The 23,170-nt window shown below is 40.8% G+C and overlaps 1 protein-coding gene across 7 annotated transcripts in view; it reads left to right on the forward strand.

The window, feature by feature from the left end:
* The window catches only part of PPP2R5E (protein phosphatase 2 regulatory subunit B'epsilon), a 174,884-nt gene that overhangs the window by 35,773 nt on the left and 115,941 nt on the right, over positions 1 to 23,170 (forward strand). Inside the window, exon 1 of one of the 7 annotated variants that reach the window (XM_050799235.1) lies at positions 12,432 to 14,304. The exons of the other annotated variants lie outside the window; for them this stretch is intronic. The gene's annotated coding sequence lies outside the window, so the exon portion shown is untranslated. Of the gene's footprint in view, positions 1 to 12,431; positions 14,305 to 23,170 lie in introns of those variants that run through there. 7 annotated transcript variants of the gene reach the window in all.

Raw genomic sequence — 23,170 nt, forward strand, 5'->3', positions numbered from 1 at the left:
GTTTTGCTTTGCTTTGCTTTGCTTTTAAAACCAGGACTCTGCCCTTCTTAGTGAAGCATATTGGGGGGCAGAGAGGCATACTGATTGGGATTTTTCCAAATGGTTTTCCTCACATCCTGACATCCGAACCTCTTAAATAAGGACTTTCAAGGCCCTCATGCAATTCTGGTAGTTTCAGTATATCTAAGAGAAGACAGATTATTAATGATTTTCAGATGTGAAATTCATTAAACTATATAAGAAATGAAAGTGCTTTTGGGGAAGGATAATACTAGGGAGTATTGAAACAGAACATCTAAAACAATTGTTTTCCTTGCAGTGTTAACATGTGATATAAATGTGGTGTTTTTGTCTTTACTGCTTGCCTTATGTTACCTCCTTGCTCTGGAACAGTTGTTTTCAGACTTCAGTATGTATAGGAATCACCTGAGAAATTGGTTGGAGTTGTTGATTTGCTATCTTTTACCTGGGGATGTGCAGTACAGATGGTTCAAATGCTTTTTGAGCAGACTGGATATTGCTTTGGAAGTGTCATAGTGTTCGTTTGTAACCTCTACATAGTGGCCTGTTCCTGCCTGTCACCTCACACTCTGCATTCTTCAATGACCTCAGTGCCTTTGCTTTATTCATTCCTCCCAAGATGGAAATTAATCTTCTGTCTCCTTAGGGCTCAGCTCAAGAGGAGACCTTCCCAAGAAGCTTTCTGTCTAGTCTAGCTCACTCTGATGATGCCTTTCCCAAAACCCCTCTGTACATACAGTAGTTAAAAAAAAAAAAAAGGCTAACTTTCCCTGTTTGGCTCTTGTAGGTATTATGTAATTTTTTATTTATGGTCTGTATTGCTCACTGGACCATTCCTGTATATTGCATTGCTTTACTGGTTATCTTTCAAGGTTCCCATGTACAACTTCAGAGGGTGTGCAGTGCATAGTATTAATGTGCTGTTCCTCTGTCTTTGTATTTTTGTTTTTGAGATGAGGTTTCTTGCTATGTTGCCCAGGCTGGTCTTGAACTCCTGGGCTCAAGGGATCCTCCCGCTTTAGCCTCCTAAGTAGCTGTGTGTGCCACTACACCTGGCTTCTCTGTCTTTCTATGTAAAAAATAGTTTATTTCTCTTAATAAGATTTCAAGTGCCTTGAAAGTAGGAATAATCTTAGATTTTGTATTTTTCATAGCATCCAGTAACTTTATATTTAGGCTTCTCCTCCTTCTCCTCCTCCTCCTCCTCCTTCTTCCCTTCCCTTCCCTTCCCTTTCTCTCTCTTTCTTCGTCTTCCTCTGTCCTCCTTCTTCTCCTTCTCTTTCTCCTCCTCCTCCTTCTCTCCTTCTTCTTCTTCTTCTTCTTTTTTTTTTTTTTTTTTTTTTTTTCCCCTAATTTAAGACAAGATCTCACTCTGTCACCCAGGCTGGAGTGCAGTGGCGCCATCTCGGCTCACTGCAACCTCCACCTCCGGGCTCAGGTGATCCTTCCACTTCAGCCTCCCAAGTAGATGGGAGTACAGATGTGCGCCACCAGGCCTGGCTAACTTTTTAATTTTTTGTAGAGGTGGCATCTGTCCATGTTGCCCAGTCTGGTCTCTAGTTCCTTGGCTCAAGTGATCCACCTGCCTTGGCCGGCCTCCCAAAGTGCTGGGATTACAGGTGTGAGCCACTGTGCCTGGCTTCTTTTAATCTTTTTAGTCTGCCAGGCACGGTAGCTCACGCCTGTAATCCCAGCGCTTTGGGAGGCTGAGACAGGTGGATCGCCTGAGGTCAGGAGTTCGAGACCAGCCTGGCCAAGATGATGAAACCCCGTCTCTACTAAAAATACAAAAATTAGCCACATGCGGTGGCGGGCGCCTCTCCCAGCTACTTGGGAGGCTAAGGCGGGAGAATCACTTGAACCCGGGATGTGAGGTTGCAGTGAACCAAGATCCCGCTGCTGTACTCTAGCCTGGGCGACAGTTCAAGACTCTCAAAAAAAAAAAAATCAATTTCATATAGTAGAAAAATATGGTGGTATTCTTTTGTCTTATTTGGAAGAGTAGAACTGCACTAATGGAAATGATTTAGGATTCGGCCACAGAATCTGAAATTTGTTGAATTTTTTTTTAATTTTTAGAGCTCATTTTCTACCTGAGCTTCATTTCTGTTATAGTTTTCTAAGTATGCGACAAATAATGTTTTAAGAACCATTAAGGTACTGTTCATTGAATATCGTCTTGTAGAATATAATGTTGCTAAAGATTTTGATGTAAAGATTCTAGTTAGAAGCCTTGAGCTAAGTTTTTCTGAATCTTGCCCTGCCATCCCTCCCACCCTCCAATGTGGTTTTTGGTGTTCTTAAAAACAAAAAACAAAAACCTGTTTAAAGTTACCAGAGTCATGCATGTATTTTTGTAGAAAATACAGATGAACAGATGATTATCACTTCAAACATTTTGGTGTGTATTCTTCAAGCTTTTTTGTAGGGGTAGTGGTAGCGGCAGCTGTATTTGTATGGGCTCATGGTCTTACTAGACCAAAACAATTTTTTTTGGAGGACTACTTCTAGCCTATCCCAATGTAGTAATTAGTCTGATAAAAATTTAATAAGTCATCACTGTGGTAATTTATGATGATGCCTTTTTATCAAGTCAAATTGAGTAATTGACTTATCTAATTAGTAGTACATCTCTTAGTCAGATCAGTGCCTGGTTGTTTTGTTTTTGTTTTTTTTTTTTTGAGACGGAGTCTCGCCGTGTCGCCGGGGCTGGATGCAGTGGCCGGATCTCAGCTCACTGCAAGCTCCGCCTCCCGGGTTTACGCCATTCTCCTGCCTCAGCCTCCCGAGTAGCTGGGACTACAGGCGCCCGCCACCTCGCCCGGCTAGTTTTTTGTAGTTTTAGTAGAGACGGGGTTTCACTGTGCTTGCCAGGATGGTCTCGATCTCCTGACCTCGTGATCCGCCCGTCTCGGCCTCCCAAAGTGCTGGGATTACAGGCTTGAGCCACCGCGCCCGGCCTATCAGTGCCTGGTTGACCCACAAGACAAAGCTTTTGAATATAAAGCGGTCTTCTAGTGTATTAGGGAGTATGTGCTTCTACTTTAATAAACTGTGTATCCTTTTTGAGAACCACTGAGGTGTGGGTGTTTTTTTGTTGGTTTGTTTGTTAATTTGCTTTTTAAAAAGTTTTGAAAACTGAGCCAGAATAGTTTTGCTTATAGTTTGAGGAAGGAGAGTGTTCATGTTCAGCTTCTCTGCATTTTGGAGAATGATACACAACATAACGTGTACGTTTCTCCAGTTGCGTTTTCATCCGTCCCATTTTCCAGGCAGACTAGAATCCATGTAACTGCTGACTAGTGCCATTACACAGTGACACTAGTTCACAGAAGGAGTATGGTATAGTAGAAGAGAACAGGTCTTGGAGATTTGCGGCTTTCTACCTGTACGTTACCCTTAGCATGACCTTCTTAACCCCTTTGAGTCACAGTTAGGCTTACTGTAAGATAAAAGTAAGCCCAAACACAAAATATTAATTTGATGGATAAAGTCTTAAGGTCCCGCCCTGTTTAATTCCTGACTTCTCCACATGGCCCACCATGAACTACTACCACCTTTATGATGGCCAGCAGGCATGAATTGTCTTGAACTTCATTTTTCCTTCTATTTAAGTGGAGAAGGTATCTCTTTTCCTGTTTATTAAATTCATTTTTCTGTCTCCTGGATTTCTCTCTGCTGCCTCTTCACTTTATGGGTGATCTCTTTTTGATTATCCTAGCTCTCTTTGTCCTTCTTTTCTTCTTGGTGAACTCTTATTGATCTGACATGGTCACCTGCAGGAAGGTAGCCTCCTGTGACTTCGCTGGCTTCAGGGAGGTGTCCTGTCCCCAGCACTCTTACAGCACTCTTCTCACAGAGGCTTTTGAGGTTTACTTGCCTGGTTTCCCAGTACAATGTAAGCTCCCTGAGGGCCAAAGATTGTCTCTTCATTTACCTTGTGCAGGGCCTAGGTTAATGAGTTGAATGAATGGTGAATGGCAGCTCTAAAGAAAAGCACATAATTTTTGATTTAGGGGCAGTATCCAAAGTGCATTAAGATCATGGACTCTGGGGCCATGTTGCTTAAGTTTAGACCCCTGCTCAGCATGTACCCTTTGACAAGAGCCTCAGTTGCTGCTTCTGTAAAGTGGGGCTAGTGACAATAGTACTTATTTTATAGTGTTATTGCGAGAATTAAGTGACCCAATAGATGAGTAGGGTGGAGAGCAGTGTAGCACATAGAGAGTGCTCACTAAGAATTAGCTCTTTACTGTATACATATGTATATATTTGGATACAGAGACTTGCTCAGTCTCCCTGGCTGGAGTGCGACCTTGTAATCTTGGCTCACTGCAACCACTGCCTCTTAGGCTCAAGCAGTCTTTCCGCCTCAGCTTCCTGAGTCGCTGGGACTACAGGCGTGTGCCACCATACCTGGCTAGTTTTTGTATTTTTTGTACAGACAGGGTTTCACCATATTGCCCAAGTGGTTTTCCCGCCTTGACCTCGCAAAGTGCTGGGATTACAAGCGTAAGCCATTGCACCCGGCCTAACTATTGAATTACTATATTTCATGAGCTTTCAGACACCTTTTTCTGATAGTTTTCTACTGATAATTTTGCTTTTATAAAATTTTATAAAATTTCAACGTGGTAATATTTATCCTTCCTATAGATGGCATTTGAGTATTGTGGTGGGAGTATTTTCTTTTTCTTTTTTTTTTTTTTGAGATGGAGTCTTTCTCTGTCACCTAGGCTTGAGTGCAGTGGCATGATCTCAGCTCACTGCAGCCTCTGCCTCCCGGGTTCAAGCAATTCCCCTGCCTCAGTCTCCTGAGTAGCTGGGATTACAGGCGCATGCCACCATGCCCGGCTAATTTTTGTATTTTTAATACAGATGGGGTTTCACCATGTTGACCAGGCTGGTTCAAACTCCTGACCTCATGATCTGCCTGCCTCGGCCTCCTGAAGTGCTGGGATTACATGCGTGCGCCACTGTGTCCTGCCAAGTGGGAGTGTTTTCATCATGCCACCTTCTGTGGGGTCCCCATGGCAAGTGAGATGTTGAGCAGGATGAGTCTTGTCACCCTCAGAACTTCGAGAAGGGAAGTTATGGGTGTCAGGAGGCAGGGCAGCACCTCCTGCCTCTAAATCTGGTGCCCTCTGCTTCATGCTGTGTTGATGGTTCCATTTAAAAAAACAACTTCCAGCTGGGTGTGGTGGCTCACATCTGTAATCCCAGCACTTTGGGAGACCGGGGCAGGTGGATCACTTGAGGCCCGAAATTTGAGACAAGCCTGGTCAACATAGTGAAACCCCGTCTCAACTAAAATTACAAAAATTAGCTGGGCATGGTGGCGTGCGCCTATAATCCCAGCTACTCGGGAGGCTGAGGTGGAAGAATTGCTTGAACCCAGGAGGTGGAGGCTGCAGTGAGCTGAGATCTCGCCACTGCACTCCAGCCAGGCCGACAGAATGAGACCCTGTCTCAAAAATATAAAAATTAACAAAAAACCCCAATTTTTATTCGGAAATAATTTTAGACCTAAAGTAGCAAAAATAGAGACTCAGACTGCTTCCCCTAATACTGGCAACTGACTATCTTTTCCATTGTTTTTTATTGCTGAGTATGGTTCCGTTTTGACTATATCTCACCACCATATTTTTTAACAGCTTTATTGAGATGTAATTCATGTACTATACAGTTCACTCTTCAAAAGTGTGCAATTCATTAGTTTTTAGTATATTCACAGAGTTGTATAACCATCTCTATATTTAGAACATTTTTATCACCTCAGAATGAAATTCTGTACCCATTAGCAGTCACTCCTCATTCCTCTCGCTACCTTTTCTCCCCAGCTGCAGGCAACCACTAATCTACTTTATGTATCTCTGGATTTGCCTATTCTGGACATTTCATGTAAAATTTCCACCATCATTATATCTTATTAACATTTTCTGTGCAGGTCCTGGCTCTCCCTCTTACAAGTGTCTGACTGTGGCCTTGTCATTTAATTTGTCTCTGCCTTGGTTCCCTGATTTGTAAAGTGGGAGATAATAATAGTATGTAGATGTAGGGTTGTAAGGATTAAATGAGTTAACATGTGGAAAGCAGTTGGCTCCAATTTGTACTGTATAAATTTTAGCTGCTGTTACACTAGGATGTCATAGTTTTTCTTTTCTTTTTTTTTTTTTAAGAGATGGAGTCTCACTCTGTCACCCAGGCTGATTGTATAGTGGTGCAGTCATAGCTTGCTGCCACCTTAAAGTCCCAGGCTCAAGAGATCCTCCCACCTCAGCCTCCTGAGTAGGTGGGACCACAGATGCACCACCATGCCAGGCTAATTTTAAAAATTTTCTTGTGGAGATGGCAGTCTTGCTATATTGCCTATCTATGTCGCTCTATTGTCTCAAACTCTTGGCCTCAAGAGATCCACCTGCCGTGGCCTTCCAAAGCCTGCTGTGCCCACCCAGGGATCTGTCATATTTTTAATTGGTTCATTTATAGTCTTCCATATTGGTATTTATTTTTTCTGTGTCATTACCAGTTAACCATACAAGTATGTAACAATTATTCATATCAGTTTTAGTATTTTGTCCTAAATCCTGAGTTTAGAATTTAGTCAATGTGAACTATTTCCTGTCACAAAGACTTAGTTGGTAAAAAGAACTGCAGCATTTGGCATTGTAAGTATGCATCTTCATTTGGCACCTTAGTGTCTTTATTTGAATGAGAGGTGATGTACCCATCTGATTTAGTTAAAGTCAAAATAAATCTAGGGCATTGGTTTCTGAAAACCCAAGTTTTACTTTCATTAAAGTGAATTTCTTTCAAGAAGAGTTGCTTTTGAAACTAATTTTTTAAAAACACATTTATTTCTCATAGACTTTCAAGATCAAAGAGGAGATAAGAGAAATTCATAGTGCCCAAAACATATCTATCCCCACCCCCTCTATAGATGGGAAAACTGCTGAGGTTTAATTTGAGTGATCTGCAGGATAGTTAAATGAAGCTTGAGAAATATCCGTTTACAATAGTTATACATTGTCAAAATAATTTTCAACATAAATAATGAGTCAAATCCAGATTAGGATGTGGCAGAGGGATTGTGAAACACCAGACAAAAAAACTGGAGATATTGGGCTAGGAGCCAGAAGGTCTGGGATCAGGACTTGTTACCAGTCAGCTGAATGACCCGAAGCAAGCCACTTAAGTTCTTTGGGCCAGTTTCCTCATCTGTAAAATGAGACAATTGCACTAGAATAGATGGTCTCTTGGGGCTTATCCAGAGCAAACATTCCATGGTTTCTTTCTTTCTTTTTTTTTCTGAGACAGAGTCCTGGCCTGTCTTCCAGGCTGGAGTGCAGTGGTGCGATCTCAGCTCACTACAGCCTCCTTCTCCTGGGTCCAAGTGATTCTGCTTCCTCAGCCTCCCAAGTAGCTGTGATTACAGGCGTGCACCACCACGCCTGGCTAATTTTTGCATTTTTAGTAGAGACGAGTTTTGCCATGTTGGCCAGGCTGGTCTTGAACTCCTGACTTCAGGTGATCCACCTCGGCCTCCCAAAGTTCTGGGATTACAGATGTGAGCCACTGCACCCAACCTTATTTCTCATAATAAGAAGATACTACCAAATATTGATTAATTTAGAGAAATCTCTACATTTGTGTTTTTGCTGCTCTTTTTCTCATCCTTATTACTGCCATAACCCTTCTAGTTTCACAGTGAGGTGGCTATTTTATGATTTGTATTTTTACATTTCTGCTATCATTTTTTTTTTTTTTTTTTTTTTTTTGAGACGGAGTCTCGCTGTGTCCCCCAGGCTGGAGTGCAGTGGCGCGATCTCGGCTCACTGCAAGCTCCGCCCACCGGGTTCACGCCATTCTTCTGCCCCAGCCTCCCGAGTAGCTGGGACTACAGGCGCCCGCCACCACGCCCGGCTAGTTTTTTGTATTTTTTAGTAGAGACGGGGTTTCACCGTGTTAGCCAGGATGGTCTCGATCTCCTGACCTTGTGATCCGCCCACCTCGGCCTCCCAAAGTGCTGGGATTACAGGCTTGAGCCACCGCGCCCGGCCTACATTTCTGCTATCATATATATTTGTCTCTCTTTTAGGCAGCTCTGACCTGTGATACGTTCAAAATTGTATTAAGGTTTTAGATACAGATACTCTGACTGGGTAGTGGAGCTCAAACGAAAACCAACCTTCTCTCTTTGGTGGTGGAAATGGAAGCTGGCACATTCTGTGTTCCAGTGTGTCCTGGGGCCTTTTTATGAGTAGCTGCATTTCTTAAAAAATGCCTGTGATGAAGTAAATGTGCACATATAAATGATTTTCATGACTAATTTTGATTTTAAATTTGGAAATACAGTTTTATAGGGGGAAAACATTGGTACCTGACACACAATAAATTTTCACTTACGATTCCTAATATTTACTTTAAAGAGCCATTCTGCTTGTAACTAGGCAGTTTTATATTTCATAGTCTCTGCCAGTGGTTTCTAATTTTGGGCCACGAATGCTGGAGAGGTATATGAAGTTGTTATAAGGGATTTGATTATCCAAATGAACCCCTGTCTGCAGACCGATTTGTACTGGTGTTTTTCAGATGTCTATAGGGATTTGTGACTAATGAAGATTTATTTAAGACTGGATCAGTGGTTCCTGCCTGTGATCCTAGCACTTTGTTAGGCCAAGGTGGGAGGATTACTTAAGGTTGGGGGAAGTCAAGGCTGCAGTAAACCATGTTTGTGCCATCTCACTCCAGCCTGGGTGACAGAGTGAGACCTGTCTGGAAAAAAAAGAAAAGATTTATTTAAAAGTACTTCCTGAATTCATAAAAATGTTTTGTTATTGTGTTTTCTTTAGTGATATTAATAAAGATCCAAGACACTTGAAAACTTTCCAAAGGTTCATATACACAAAGCTGGAAAAACATCCTTTTCTAAAACCATGTCAAGCAAAGCATGATGTAGACTGAAAAAGAAAAAAAAAAAAAAAGAAAAGAAAAGGATGTCAAGAAGTTAGTGAAATGGACAGAGAGGTCAACCTGATAGTATACATTTGTTTAAAAGTGTGCATATATTACATAGTTTCTTCTGTAAGTAGAACTTAGAGAATTTAAGCAACCTTTGCTTTTTCACTGAATAAAAACCACACTGTTTGTCTTTAGGACATTGAGTCTCAAGAAAAAAACAACAAACATTTAAAAAATCCCTCACTTGGTTGATACTACCTGAAAAAGCTCTCTAAATTATAAAGAAGAGATACTAAGTTCATTTCTGATAAGATGGTTAGTTTTGTTGACTGAATTGACATCATGCTCAAAATAAGACATAAGCTGTAGGAACTAAATTCAGTTATTGTCAGAAGTTCACCACATGCCAAATGTATTATATTTTAACTGAATAAGAAAATGAGATTTATTGATATTCATAATAGAAATATTGAACAGTAGAGAAGTGTGATGCCTGGTGATGCCACTAACATGAGTATGTTTCTGGCCATTAGAGGAGGAGGGTGTATGACATCTTACATCCATCATTGATCTGTCTTTCCACTTTCTGCAAAAACCTTGAGCAGTTTCATGTGTGTTTTTTTTTTTTTTTTTTTTAATTTTTTATTTTTTTTTTTTTGAGATGGAGTCTCCCTCTGTTGCCCAGGTTGGAGTGCATTGGTGCAGTCTTAGCTCACTGCAACCTCTGCCTCCCAGGTTCACGCAGTTCTCCTGCCTCAGCCTCCTGAGTAGCTGGGATTACAGGCATGCGCCACTACGCCCAGCTAATTTTTGTAGTTTTTGTAGAGACGGAGTTTCGTTCACCATGTTGACCAGGCTGGTCTCGAACTCCTGACCTCAAGTGATCTACCTCTGCCTCACAAAGTGCTAGGATTACAGGGGTGAGCCACTGCACCTGGCCAGGTTCATGTGTTTTTATACTCATGTAGTTACCCTGTATTTTTTTAGTTATCTTTGGAGATGGAAGAGATGTGGATAATCCAGAGATGATGCTTGTAGTCAAGAAAGAATAACTGTGGCCTTGTGATGGGGAGCCAAGTTTTATGAAATGCCACAGAGTCAGTCGTCAGATCCAGGGTTCTAATTGGCTAGAGATCTTCAAAGTTATTTTGCCATATTGTTGTTTGAAGGGAAAGGAAATACTATCACACATTGATATATCTCTATATAAAATGGTTAGAAATGGTATCATATAGGTATTGTATGTTTGTGGTCATAACTGCCTGAATAAAGGTTAAAATGTCATGGGAAAATGGGAAAACTTAATCAGAAGGAAATAGAGATAGTTTATTTTTAGCAATTTAGAATGTTCCATTTAAAAGCAGTTAAACTGGCAGGGGGAGGGGTACTGGGGTGGTTTAAAGGCCATAGCTATTATGGTGAGTGCCTGACATTTTGATTTGAAGTGTGTCTCTCTGCCTGTGTATTTTAGAACCAGAAAAATTCTTGGAAAACTACCTTTTTTTTTTTTTTTAAACTGTGTACCCAGATAAAATAGTGTGTTATTCCAAATCTAGAATTGAGATTTTAATTTTTGTTGTTAGTTCTGTCAGTCTTTCAGTCATTTGGCTTTTTTTTAAAATTTTAATTATTTACTTTTAAGTTCTAGGGTACATGTGCACAATGTGCAGGTTTGTTAGATATGTATACATGTGCCATGTTGGTGTGCTGTACTCATTATTAACTCATCATTTACATTAGGTATGTCTCCTAATGCTATTCCCCCCCCCCCCCCCATTTGGCTTCTTTGCTCATTCTTTTAAGATTTAAGTTGGAGAAGAAAAATCACATCCATTAGTTTTGATTACTCAGATCAATAAATTGAAAAGGAAAATTAGAATCATTTGAATTTTAATGCATATGATGAAATTCTGCTAAATTAAACTATAAATTATATGTTTATTAAGCACCTAATAAACACTTACTAAAACAGTGTTCTAAATTGAACTATTTCCCTCTGTATATTTTCTTAGTTATTGATGGGTTATGGTTCAAGAGGGGAGCTGGGTGAGGTTTCTTAACTCTTTGAGGTTGGTTTGGCAAATTTAATTAAGTCTTAAGTGGCTCACTCTTTTTTTTTTTTTTTTGAGTTAGAGTCTCACTCTGTTGCCCAGGCTGGAGTGCAGTGGCATTGATCTCGGTTCATTGCAACCTCTGCCTCCCAGGTTCAAGTGATTCTTGTGCCTCAGCATCCTGAGTAGCTGGGACTACAGGCGTGAGCCACCATGCCTGACAAATTTGTGTGTGTGTGTATTTTTAGTAGAGACAGGGTTTTACCATGTTGCCCAGGCTGGTCTCTAACTGCTGACTTTAGGTGATCTGCCCGCCTTGGCCTCCTGAAAGTGCTGGGATTACAGGCATGAGCCACTGCACCCGGCCAAGTGGCTCACTCTTGAGGGCTTAAGCAGTGTTGGCATAATGTTACTGGATAAACGGTGAACACCAATACATCCCAGTGTATGATGCAGAATAATCCACAAATCATGATTTGTAGAAGTAGTGATATTTACCAAAGAAAATCCTAAACACTTAATTTGTAAAATGAACAGTGCAAATTGTTTTTAAGTCTTGGTCTTGAAAAATACTGTAAATGGCTTAAAAAACATATGCTTGGCCGGGCATGGTGACTCACGCCTGTAATCCCAGCACTTTGAGAGGCTGAGGCGGGAGTATTGCTTGAGTCCAAGAGTTGGAGACCAGCCCAGGCAACATAGGGAAACCTTGTCTCTACAAAAGTCAAAGAAACTAGCCAGGCATGGTGGTACGTGCCTGTTGTCTCAGTTACTTGGGAGGCTGAGGCAGGAGGATCATTTCCACCCAGGAGGTCGAGGCTGCAGTGAGCCATGATTGCACCACTGCACTCCAGCCTGGGTTACAGAGATTGAGAGAGACCCTGTCTTGAAAAACAAACAAACAAACAAAAACCCAAAAATGCTTGCCAAAAAAATGAAAACAAATTAGTATGTATTCTTTTAGACTTTTTTGTCTATATATACATATATGTAGACATTTTTATTTTGTTTATTTTTAAATGGAGCCTTGCACTGTCACCCAGGCTGAAGTGCAGTGGCACAATCTCAGCTCGCTGCAACCTCTGCCTCCTGGCTTCAAGCAATTCTCCTGCCTCAGCCTCCCTAGTTGCTGGGATTACAGGTCACCACATTGCCCAGCTAATTTTTTTTTTTCTTCTTTTTGTATTTTTAGTAGAGATGGGGTTTTACCATGTTGGCCAGGCTGGTCTTTACCTCCTGACCTCAAGTGATCTGCCCGTCTCAGCCTCCCAAAGTGCTGGGATTACAGGCGTGAACCACCCTGGCCAGACATGTTTATTTTTATAAACATAGTACTGTACTCTTTCTCTCTCACTATATATATATATATATTTTTTTTTGGTCTTTGAGACAGACTTGCTCTGTTGCACAGGCTGAAGCGCAGTGGCATGTTCTTGGCTCACTGCAACCTCCTTCTCTCAGGTTCAAGTGTTTCTTCTGCCTCAACCTCCCAAGTAGCTGGGATTACTGGTGCACACCACTGGGCCAGCTAATTTTTGTATTTTTAGTAGATACGGGGTTTCACCGTGTTAGCCAGGCTGGTCTCAAACTCCTGACATCCGGTGATCCGCCTGCCTCAGCCTCCCAAAATGCTGGGATTACAGGGATGAGCCACCATGCCCTGCCTTTTCGGTTTTTGTTTTTTGAGATAAGGTCTGGTTCTATTGCTCAGGCTGGTGTGTAGTGGCGTGATCTTGGCTCACTGCAGCCTCCGCCCCTTGGGCTCAAGCCATCCTCCCACCTCACCCTCCCAAGTAGCTAGAACTACAGGCACGCACCACCATGCTTGGCTAGTTTTTGTATATTTTGTAGAGATGGAGTTTTGTCATGTTGTCCAGGCATGTCTTGAACTGGTGAGCTCAAGTGATCCACTCACCACAGCCTCCCAAAATGCTGAGATTACAAGCATGATCTACCATCTTGGCCTCTGCGAATGTTTCATTTCCTACTGAAAAATTTGTCATTTTTTTTTGTTGTCTTTTTTTTTTTTTTAAATGGCTGTACAGCTGGGCGCGGTGGCTCACACCTGCAATCCCAGCACTTTGGGAGGCTGATGGGGGCAGATCACCTGAAGTCAGGAGTTCGAGACCAGGCTGGTCAACCTGGTGAGAGACCCCGTTTCTACTAAAAATACAAAAAATTAGCCAGGTGTGGTGGTACACACCTGTAATCCCAGCTGCTCAGGAGGCTGAGGCAGGAGAATCACTTAAACCCGGGAGGTAGAGGTTGTAGTGAGCCGAGATTGTGTCACTGCACTCCAGCCTGGACAACAGAGTGAGACTCTTGTCAAATAAATAAATAAATAAATAAATAAATAAATAAATAAATGGCTGTACAGTCTTCCAAGGTGTGAATAAGTAGTAACTTACTTACGGCCACTTTCTTACTGATAACATCTGGAGCATTTTTATTTTACTGCTGTTGTAAACAACATTGGTGGGGAACTACTTAAGACATATCTCTGTGTTCACATAGGGGAGTATGTCTGTAAGATAAATTCTTAAAAGTGGAATTCTAGGTAAAAAATAAAAGCCTTGGTAGGTGCTGCTAAATTGCTTTATACATTGCGTTTTACATTTCTAGTAGAGTATTTGAGAATACCTTCTTCCTACAGTTTAATTAAACAGTTAAAATTTAAAACCATAATTTTAAAAAGAACAAGTAACCTGACTTTAGGAGTTGGAACATCATCTGAATACTCGACCATCATTACTGGTTAATTGGATTTTTAGAAGTTTACAGACTAAATTAGTGAGGCAGATACTATTAATTCCACAGTGATTAAAGAATCCTGTGTCATTTGAAGCTTACCTGGTTAATATTCCTAGAGTACTTCATTATATTGTTATCCTTCATGTTTGGTAATATCAGAAATTTTGTCAGAAATATGTCTTGCCACATGTGCAAAACTAACAGCTTGAGTACAGTTTGTCACGCTGGATACAGTGTAAGCAGCCTTTATTTAGCAACTGTTTTCGGTGTCTTTGCTCTCTACTGATGATTCTCACCTAGGGGTTCTTTTGCACCCCCGGCCCCCGCCCCCAAACACAGGGTAATTTGGCAATGTCTGGAGATACCTGGTTGTGAGACTTGAGTGAGGAATGAAGTCAGAAACAGTAAGGACTTGCTATTGGCATCTAGTGGCAGACAGGCCACGGATGCTGCTGAATATCCTACAGTTCACAGAAGAGCTGCTCACAATAAATAGTTATCTCGTTGGCTTGGCTTGGTGGTGAGTACCTGTAGTCCCAGCTACACAGGAGGTGGAGGCAGGAGGATCACTTGAGCCCAGGAGTTTGAGGTTAAAAAAACAAACAATCCACAAAACCAAAAAAGAGTTATCTGGGCCTGACTATCAACAGTGCTGAGGTTGAGAAACCCTGCTTTACACAAAGGAGTTAGGGTCCTCTATCATACAACTATCTGATGATTCCTTTGCTTAAACCGATTCTACCCTATTTCTTATGGCTGCATGCCACACTCACCTTTAGTAGATCAGAATTTCTTGCCTAGAGCGGCTGGCTGCTCTTGACTTTGTGGTGTTGTTTCTAGCTTTTTCATGTTTTGCTCAGCGGTAGGGACAGGCAGGCCAATTTAGTAGAGCTTGGCAAAGTGAAGCCTGGTATCTTCTATGAGGCTATAAAAGTTGTCTAAAGACTCCATGTCTGGTTCTGATAAGGCTCCTGGTAATTTCTGGACTGGAAGACTTGGCTATCATTGTTTTGCTGTTAAGTACCCCTTTCCACTCAAATGTAAAAGTAAAACACACACATGCCACCATCCTTCCCAACCAAACCAAAACAACAACATTAAAAAACCCAACAAACAAAAACAAAACACTTGATGATCAAGGAGAGCCTAAGATAACTCTTCTTATTCCACATTTCAAGTTTGTGCTTGATCTGTGCCATCATACAAGAAACCCAACTGGTATGACTGTCCTGAGTGCATTTCCAGTGAAGAGGCTGGGAGAGTCCAAAAGAATGTTTTGAGTCATCAGATCCTTTTAAAATGTCAGATTCTTTCCATGGGATTAATTTAAACCTGTTATGACCCTTTAAAAATCTTTATAAGAGGCCTCAGAGCCATAATAACATGGAATACTGCTTGTTTAGTGAAAGTCTTCCTAAAGAGCACCTTTATATTTGGTTTAATTTTTTACATTGTCAACCATCATGTAAGAGAGAGTCAGGAATTTTTGAGTCCTTAACTGGAAAGAACAGCTGTGTGGTACAGAAAGTCTCATGAAGTAAGTCTCCTTATGAATAAAAAGGAAGCTGTCCCATTAGAAAATAAAGCATTATTATTTTTTTCTTCCTTTGTCATCACAATTTAGGTTTAGGCAAAGCGTATTAGGTGTACATAAAGATGTAAAAAAATCAGTGTGCCTTTAAGATAAACCTGTAATTCTTGTTCAGAGGTAGTAAGCTGTAGGTCAGGTTATTGAAGAACAGAGAATGATTAGGTTTCTTTTGTGAACACAGAGTAGAAAGTTTCTGGGCTCTTCCAGGGCCTAGCGAATGGAAAGCTTTCCCCTTTGTTTCTTGATGTGTTTCTTTGTCCCCTTTGTTTCCTTTATTGTCTTACTTTAGTGCTCCCCAATAAAAATATGATACAGACCACAAATGTGGGACACATATGTAATTTTAAATTTTCCGGTAGTCAGATTTAAAAAAAGTAAAAAGAAACAGAAGAAATTAATTAATTAATTAATTTTTTTGAGATGGAGTTTCATTCTTGTCACCCAGACTGGAGTGCAGTGGTGCGATCTCTGCTCACTGCAACCTCTGCCTCCCGGGTTTAAGCGATTGTCCTGCCTCAGCCTCCTGAGTAGCTGGGACTACAGGTGCATGCCAGCATGCCTCGCTAATTTTGTATTTTTAGTGGAGATGGGGTTTTACCATGTTGGTCAGGCTGGTGTCGAACTCCTGACCTCAGGTGATCTGCCCACCTTGGCCTCCCAAAGTGTCAGGATTATAGGCGTGTGAGCCACTGTCCCCAGTCTGAAATTAATTTTAATAATATGCTTTCTTTAACTCAGTATATCTAAAATATTATTTCAACATGTAACCAATATAAAAATGAGCTATTTTTAGATTCTTTTTTTCACACTACATCTTTGAAGTCTCATGTGTATTTTATATTTACAGCGTACCTCAATAAGGACTAGTCATATTGCTGTTTTTTAAAATTATAAATTCAGGGAGTCCATGTACAGGTTTGTTACATGAATATATCACTCAATGCTGAGGTTTGGATTTGAATTGAACTTGTTATCCAGATAGTGAACCTAGTATCCAGTGGGTAGTTTTTCAACCCTTACCACCTGGCTTCCCCCTTCTGAAGTCCCCAGTGTCTATTGTTCATACCTTTATGTTCACGTGTACCCAATGTTTAACTCCTACTTATAAGTGAAAATATGCGGTATTTGGCTTTCTGTTCCTGTGTTAATTCAGTTAGGATAATGACCTCCAGCTGCATTCACGTTGCTGCAACGATGAATCATGCTGCATGATTTCATTCTTTTCTTATGCTGCATAGTATTCTATGGTGTATATGTTCCACATTTTTTTTTTTAATCTAGTCCCCCGTTGAAGGTTGATTCCATATCTTTCCTATTGTGAATAGTGCTGTGATAAACATGAGAGTGCAGGTGTCTTTTTGGTTGAACAACCATTTATTTTTCTTTGGGTATATACTCAGTAATGGAATTGCTGGGTCAAATGGCAATTCTATTTTTAGTTCTTTGAGAAATCTCCAAACTGCTTAACATAGGGGCTGAACTAATTTACAATTCCATCATCAGTGTATGAGTGTTCCTTTTTCTCTGCAACCTTGCCAACATGTTATTTTTTGACTTTTTAATAGTACCCATTCCGACTGGTGTGCGATGGTAACTTGTGATTTTGATTTGCATTTCCCTGATGATTAGTGATAGTGAGCAGTTTTTGATAGGCTTGTTGACTGCTTGTATGTCCTCTTTGAGAGGTGTTTGCTCATGTCCTTTGCCCACTTTTTAATGCGGTTGTTTTTTTCTTGTTGATTTGCTTGAGTTTCTTCTAGGTTCTCGATATTAGTCCTTTGTCAGATGCAAAGTTTGCAGATATTTTCTCCCATTCTGTAGGTTGTCTGTTTACTCTGTTGGTAATTTCACTGTGCAGAAGTGCTTTAGTTTAATTAGGTTCCACCTGTCAACTTTTGATTTTATTGTATTCCAGAATGATATTTCCTACGTTTTCTTCTAGAATTTTTATAGTTTTGAGATCTTACATTTAAATCCTGAATCCATCTTGAGTTAATTTTTATATATGGTGAAAGATGTAGGGGTCGAGTTTCGTTCTGCATATGGTTAGCCAGTTTCCCCAACACCATTTACTGAATAGGTAGGACTAATCATATTTCAAGTGCTCAGTAGTTATACGTGGCTAGTGGCTGCTATATTGGTTAGCACAATTTTATTTGGCCTAGTTCTTCTACTCTCCAAGAATTTTACTACTTTTTTTTTTTTTTTTGGAGACGGAGTCTCTCTCTGTCACCCAGGCTGGAGTGCAGTGGCCGGATCTCAACTCACTGCAAGCTCCGCCTCCCTGGGTTCATGCCATTCTCCTGCCTCAGCCTCCCGAGTAGCTGGGACTACAGGCGCCCGCCACCTCGCCCGGCTAGTTTTTTTGTATTTTTTAGTAGAGATGGGGTTTCACCGTGTTAGCCAGGATGGTCTCGATCTCCTGACCTCGTGATCCGCCCGTCTCGGCCTCCCAAAGTGCTGGGATTACAGGCTTGAGCCACCGCGCCCGGCCTAATTTTACTACTTATTAGCTAGAGGTCATTCAGACTTAGGTATTCATATACTAACATATACATAAAATTTAAGGAAAAAAGTATGTTTATAGTTACTTACCTCAGCTACTTGTTTTTAAGATACTCAAAATATATCATGTTTCAGCATTGTAGGTGATGATATAAATTGGCCTGGACTTCATTGGATTTGTGGCTGTGCGCGTGCCACTTTTCTAGTTACATGTATTCTTTAAACATTGATATGTAGCTGAGAAAGGCATCACTCAAAGAAAAGGAAGATGACTTGTACTTGAATTAAAGTCTGACATACCATGGTAGACATATTCTAAATCTCGGTGCCATCAGGAAACTTGTTGATAACTGAAATTAAGAATTTTGGTATTGACTAGGTGCAGCAGCTCATGCCTGTAATTCCAGCACTTTGGAAGGCCAGAGGGCACACTCTTTGAACTTAGGAGTTCAAGACCAGCCTGAGCAACGTGGCAAAACCCCATCTCTACAAAAAATACAAAAATTGGCTGGACGTGGTGGTGTGCACCTGTAGTCCCAGCTACTTGGGAGGCTGAGGTGGGAGGTCAAGGCTGCAGTGAGCCATGATTGGGCCAGTGCGCTCCAGCCTGGGTGAGAGTGAGACTCGTTCTCAAAAAAAAAAAAAAAAACAACAAAAAAGGAAAACAACAACAAAAATTATGGTATTTGGTGACCAACATTGAGTATGGGGCTATATAAATCCATGAAGAAGAGTTTTGGGACGAATAGTTTGTATTGAGTGAGGGTATGTGAGAGGCAATGATACCTGAAAAGTGAATTAGCAATTTTTTATGTTCATTTTTTGCTTTCCAAATCTTCTTTGGTGAGCCTATACTACTTTTATAATCAGAAATAAACTACCCCCCCAAATTAATGCAAAAAGTAATTAAATCAAAGCAAGAATAAAACCAAAAAACCAATACCACTAATAGTACACAAAAGTAAAAAGGTTCGAAGACCTGGATTCTAATTCTGGTTCTGTCGTTAACATCTGTGTGATTTTGGATGAGTCAGTTAACCCCTCTGGGTTTCCACCTCTTCATCTATAAAACCAGAAATTAAAGTTGCTTAGATTCTTTAGGTCTTTTTGGTCATACAGTTGGGTAACACAGTTCCATGATAGCTTTCATGAAAGTCTTTTTGGGAATTTTAAATTTATATTTATATTTTATTTATTTAAGATGGCGTCTTGCTCTGTTGCCCAGGCTGGAGTACAGTGGTGAGATCTTGGCTCACTGCAACCTCTGCCTGGGGTCAAGCAATTCCCTTGCCTCAGCCTCCTGAGTAGCTGGGACTACACATATGTGCCACCATGCCAGGCTAATTTTTGTATTTTTAGTAGAGATGGGGTTTTACCATGTTGGCCAGGCTGGTCTCGAATTCCTGACCTCAAGTGATCTGCCCGACTCTGCCTCCCAAAGTGCTGGGATTACAGGTGTGAACCATAATGCTTGGCCCCTTTTTTGGGAATTCTTTAGATGGAATTAGAGAGTCTAGGAGATTCTCCTAAAATCATTCACATGGCTGGGTACAGTGGCTCACACCTGCAATCTCAGCACTTTGGGAGGCTGAAGTGGGAGGATTGCTTGATCTCAGGAGTTTGAGACTAGTCTGGGCAACATAGCAAGACCCCATCCCTACAAAAAGAATAAAACAAAAAATTAGGTGGACATGGTTGTGTATGCCTCTAGTCTTAGCTATTTGGGAGGCTGAGGTGGGAGGATTACTTGGACCAAGGAGTTTGAGGCTTCAGTGAGCAATGATTGTGCCACTGCTCTCCACCCTGGGCAACAAAGCAATAACCTGTCTCAAAAAGAGTCATTCACTGAAAGAATATTTATTAAATGCCTGCTAAGTAGCAAGCAGTGCCCTTTGGCAGGAAAGCATTTGGAAGAAATTGTCCTAAGTAGGTGTGCAGGTGAGATGGGGGTGGAAAGAAGCAAAAACATGAGAACGAATAATAGAAATAAAATATTTATGTAATACAGTATAATGTAAAAGGTGCTTCCTGGTTTTGTGTCTCATTTGATGTCATTTTTTATATTGGAGACATGAGGGAGAATATAAGGAAGCAGTTGAGACCATGTGAAAGACAAATAAAGAAGAGGAAATTACTAAAACCTTGATGGTACTGTAATAAAGCAGTTGGAGTCACCTGAGAAAAGAATATTTGGACTGAATCTGAGAGGAAAATTAAGAAAAAGTGATTATGTTGAGATGATCAATGTGAGGATGGAATCCTGAAATTAAGTGTTGAGGAAGTATTCTTTGACAGAGTAAATACATACAGCATATACTGTTGGGATTATTACTGGGTTTAAAGATGTTTTGAAAGGTGAAACACTAACTTGTTTAGAAAGGACTAAAAGTACAAATTTGTTAAGACCCTCAAAACATAGATATACTTCTCAGGTTTATATAGCAGTCTCTGAATGCTTTTCAGAAATCATTGGATTGATTTCAAAATGCCTACATCGTTGGCACTGACCCCATCCATTTATCCACACTTTGCACTTCCCTTATTTTTAACCAAGCTTCTGTTCTCCAAACTACTCACCTGAAGAAGCAAAACATCTATTGGTGTTACCGGCAACAATGTTTAGGAGCATTGGAGAAAAAGACAAGAGGAATTTAAGAGAGGCAGGGTAAACAATAATAGTTTTAATTCCAAATCTGATTTCCTACTGGACTGTATCACATTTCTCTTATTTTAAAATGTCTTAACAACTTGAGCTAATGTTTATTTTCACTTTCAAGTAATACGACATTATGGAAATTCAGGCAATGTGTTAAAATACTAGGATACTGGTTTTGTGTTACTTTTCTCGACAGATAACTTTCTCAGATTCTTCCTAAGGTAGGAAATATTCTTGTTAGAGGGCCTGGGTATAGGTGTGGGTTTGAGACAGTTCAGCTGTATTCATGTTATGTGCTGGTCTCATAGGACTACAGGAATGCAGATATAATTATATATAATTCAAGAGGGCAGATATGATTGCATGATACAGTCAAATTAAGTACTGTGAGAGAGATGTGAGTGAGGGGCCCCTGCGGCTCAAAGGATGGGAGAGATCACATCAGGTTCAGGGAATCAGCCAGAAAAGTCTTCATGAAAGAAGTGACATTGGAGAGAACCCTCTAAGAATGGGTGGAGAGAGAGGCTGGAACGGAAAGGGGCTTTCAAAGTAAACAGACCAGGGTTCAGACATGGGGTTAGCTGAGCCACAGACTGGGACTTAGAGTTTATGCGGGATGGTGGGGAAAAAGGAGGCAGGAAAGCAGAAACAGGATAGGAAAGGAAATGGGAGGGTGGGAAACAGTGGAGTACTGTGGACCCACGTGTGTTTTGCAACTTTATATTCTGGTATAACCCAAATGATTTTGTTGGTAAACACTTGTGATGGGATTTTATATCTAGTGTGTATATAATTTAGTATACATTTCAAAATAAGAATACTGGCCTATATACATAATAGGTATTTATGTATGAATGTGTGTGGAACTGATACCAGAAAAGAGTGCTTCTTTTGGGATTGGTTAGGGAACCTACCATTTGTGCAAATGTTTCTACTTGTGGGCACCATGAAAAAAAAATTGCTCCCTGGTAGAAATGTTTAAAGGATCTCTGTGTGTGTGTGTGTGTGTGTGTGTGTGTAATGGGGAAAGATAGATGGGTGGGGTGGGGGGAGGAGAAATCAGGAGAGGGGAGGAGAGAAGTGGGAATTGGGAAAAGAGGATCTAGAACTTTAAAATGTGATTAGGGTACATTTTTTTTAGAGGAAATGCCTTTAGGGCACTTCACCATCAAAAACGTTTGTTGTCAGCCAGTGCAGTGGCTCATGCCTATAATCCCAGCACTTTGGGAGGCTGAGGTGGGCGGATCAGCTGAAATCAGGAGTTTGGGACCAGCCTGGCCAACATGGTGAAACCCTGTCTCTACTAAAAATACCAAAATTAGCTGGGCGTAGTTGTTCATGCCTGTAATCCCAGTTACTTGGGAGGTAGAGACAAGAGAATCACTTGAACCCGGGAGGTGGAGCTTACAGTGAGCTGAGATCGTACCACTGCACTCTAGCCTGGGTGACAGAGGGAGATTCAGTGTCAAAAAAAAAAGTGTTTGTTGTCAGTATATGTACAATGACAAAAACAATAGTGTTAATTCTTATGAATTACTAAAAGTTAAAACACTTGCAGACTTTTATTTTTCTCTACCTTAAAAAAAATCGTGGCTGGCTGGGCGCAGTGGCTCATGCCTGTGATCCTAGCACTTTGGGAGGCCGAGGCAGGAAAATCGCTTGAACCTGGGAGGCAGAGGTTGTGGTGAGCCGAGATTGCACCGTTGCACTTCAGCCTGGGCAACAAGAGTGAAACTCCGTCTCAGAAAAAACCCCCAAAAAACAAAAAAAAACCCAGCAAACCAATGGCTTAGTGCCTGTAGTGCCAGTTACTCTGGAGGCTGAAGCAGGAAAATTGCTTGAGGCCAAGAGTTCGAGACCTGCCCGAGCAACATAGTGAGACCTCCATCTCTAAAATAAATAAAAAATAAAATAAAATAAAATGGAAGAGGGCATTCACATATCTTAATTCATATTGTTGCCAGTATGCTTTTTATTTTTATTTTTTAAAGAGTGTAGCAGTACCAGTTCTTTTGTAAATTAGCTAACAGGCTAAAATTCTTTTATTTATTTATTTATTTATTTGAGACGGAGTCTCACTCTGTTGCCCAGGATGGAATGCAGTGGCGCGATCTTGGCTCACTGCAACCTCCGCCTCCTGGGTTGGAACAATTCTCCTGCCTCAGCCTTCCAAGTAGCTGGGATTACAAGTGTCCACCACCACGACCGGCTAATTTTTGTATTTTTAGTAGAGACAGGGTTTCGCCATGTTGGCCAGGCTGGTCTTGAACTCCTGACCTCAGGTGATACACCCACCTCAGCTTCCCAGAATGATGGGATTACAGGTGCGCACCACCAAGCCTGGCTCAGGCTAAAGTTCTATAAAAGAAATTGATGTTTCATTTGGATAGAACGTTTACTTTTGTGAAAACAATACAAGTCAAAAAGCTCTTGAAAGAAATGACTGTTGAATTTGAATATATTAGTTGCTTCAGAGGTGTTTATTTTTCTTAAAGTGCTGAAAAACTATTTAATTTTAAAATAAGAGTGCTGTTGCATTGTTACTTAATACAGAAGTATTGTTGAAAGTGCAGCCTCTCAGGACAGATGAGCGAACTTGTTTTTTGTGAGTAGTTCTTTGCTGCTTAGGATTCC

The sequence above is a fragment of the Macaca thibetana genome, chromosome 7 (assembly GCF_024542745.1).
Source record: "Macaca thibetana thibetana isolate TM-01 chromosome 7, ASM2454274v1, whole genome shotgun sequence".
Classification (NCBI taxonomy): Eukaryota; Metazoa; Chordata; class Mammalia; order Primates; family Cercopithecidae; genus Macaca; species Macaca thibetana.